We start from the raw sequence: 2,644 nt of genomic DNA on the forward strand, positions 1-2,644 counted from the left end.
TAAAGGAGTTAAGCCTGATTTTAAGGGGTTTCTTGATGTTTTCAAATGAATTTTTAAAGGAGCTAATCTTGATTTTCAGGGGTTTCTTGATGTTTACAAATGGATTTTGAAAGAAGCTAAGCCTAACTTTTAGGGGTTTCTTGATGATAACTGTAAATGAATTTTTAATAAGCCAAGTTTGATTTTCAAAAGTTTCTCGATGATAAGTCCTTCGAGCATCGTAACATATAGTTGCATTATTCTGGTGATTGGTCGTGCATTAATATTGAAGCCACAAGAAATGATGAATGATTCCCATACCAGTAATTAAGATGTTGAACCGATCAAGTGGGGTTTCTATAAATTCTAATTTCACCCAATTGGAAGGTCGTGTTCCGCCTGTGCCAGGATTAAAAGGGGATAATGGGGAAGTTCTCTTTCCATTAAATGGGTAATAGAACTTTGAAAAATCAATGCAAAGCTTGGAGAACTGAATTTGATGTTAGCAATTGAGAAAACAACTTCAATTCCTGTTATTTCTAAGGTTTCAACTACCATCCTTGGAATGGTTGTATCGTAGGACTTGTCAATGAACATGAATGTTCTGTCATTTCTATGGTGGTTAGTTCTAGACAGTGGCTATTGATTTTCTGTCATAAGGTAGCAACGCGTACACAATCTCTAAAACTTGGAATGATGAATTCTCTTTTCAAACTTTTTGGTAAGGATGAAAGCTCTACTTGGTTTCTACACAAGTTAAGGTAGGATAAGCCAAATTTAGCAAGGGTCAAAATTTACTGGGGTAAGATGCGCCCGTTCACAAGTCAAGATTCACAATATTTTACTCAGGTGCGACAGAGAATAAAGATAGCAGAACTAGGAAGAGTATGAAGACTACTCTTGCAATGAAGACTACTCTTGCAACCATTTTCAATAGATCAAGAAAACATGCATTCATACATATTACATGAATTTGCATCTTTGCATCATACATTCATCATTTCATACAATCATGATAAATATTTTATTAATTCTCATAAGGATGCATGTAAAATATATTTTAAGAAATTATTTTATCCTTATTAGGACCGTTTCTCTATAATATCGTTTGAATCCTTCTTAGGATTGTTTCCCTAGAAACATTTTCAGTGATATATTTCTTCAACTTGACTTTTTCGTGTAGAAAAGTCAACCATTTACCCTAAAGCAACCATATCACTTCAATGCGAATGAGTAATGTCGTTTCCAAAATTGACCCAACAAAGACGAAAACTCAGCGAAGATAAAGAAACAAAGATTTACCAAACAATAGAATTTGTAACACTAAGGACATCATGCATGCATATTTAGGCATTTGCAAAAATAAGAGCATACAATCATTTTTCATTAAAGTTTTGAATATTTGACATGAATTCAAAAAGTCTACAAATATTTTATTTCATGATTCCATGCACGAGAACAAGATTTCAACAAAGATTCAGTCCAACTTTTCACCATTGAATGAAGTGGATCTCAGCAAAGACTTGAGGACTATCGGGTCACTACATTAAGGGAAGGATTCATAATTAGAAGAACTCATCCAATGAGGGAGAAGAAGTTTATAATGAGAAGAACTTGTTCAACATTTGTTCGATTCCATCACATAATGAGTTGGATCAGCACCAGCACTACTTTTGATTCCATCACATAAAGGTTAGGGTTAACATTTTCGAGAGAAGAAGTTCATAATAAGAAGAACTTGTTCAATGCGCTCGATTCCATCACATAAGGAGTTGGGTCAACACTAGCACTACGTTTGATTCCATCACATAAGAATTTGGGTCAATGTTTCCGAGAGAAAAAGTTCATAATGAGAAGAACTTGTTCAACTATGTCTCATCTATCACAGAATAAAGTGGATTTGCATCCCGACGACAAGTTTGTAATAAGAAGAACTCACAACTCAAAGAACAGTGATCGCGTCCAAAAAAATGATGCTTTATATATTTTCTCCATTCGCATTCCACACTAATGAGTAAAGAGAGGCAGTTGTAATCACCATTGTTTCGTGCTATATATATATATATATATATTACATAACCCGAGCTTAATTACAAACCCAACAACTCAGACCCAAACCAAATTACAAACCCATCTAACACATTTACCCTTTAACCTAAATCAACCCTAAACTGATCCAAACCTAAAAACCCTAGTTAATCTAGTTGCCAATGTGGCCTCTTTTTTGCCTCTACTTCCGCGGCCACCGTTATTGTCGTCGGCCACCTAAAAAAATCCCTTGTTCCAAATCTCAGTATATCAAACCAAATCCAATAAAAAAGAAATCAAATCACACCTAATCTATGTTTCTTCACTAACCTCACACCCCCTTTCATAGCCATACTCATATGTCAAACCCTTACCAAACACGCAAGCAACCTTAGCCATTTTTATAGCATGCAACTACTACACAAAAAAAGAGGAAAAAAAGGAGAGCATATTTGAAAAGAAAAACACAAAAAAAAGAATCGAAAAGAGGAGAAGCTTACCGTTCAGACGAAGCCTCTCGTCGACGGTGGGAGTCTATGTCAGTCAATCTGAATGGTGAGAAGGTCTAGAGAAACTCCTGGAACATCATACCTCATTCGCGGCTCGATCCAACGATGGATGGCAAAGATCGAAGCCC

Source organism: Hibiscus syriacus, unplaced genomic scaffold, assembly GCF_006381635.1.
Source record: "Hibiscus syriacus cultivar Baekdansim isolate YM2019G1 unplaced genomic scaffold, ASM638163v2 tig00005294_pilon, whole genome shotgun sequence".
In the NCBI taxonomy this organism is placed as follows: domain Eukaryota; kingdom Viridiplantae; phylum Streptophyta; class Magnoliopsida; order Malvales; family Malvaceae; genus Hibiscus; species Hibiscus syriacus.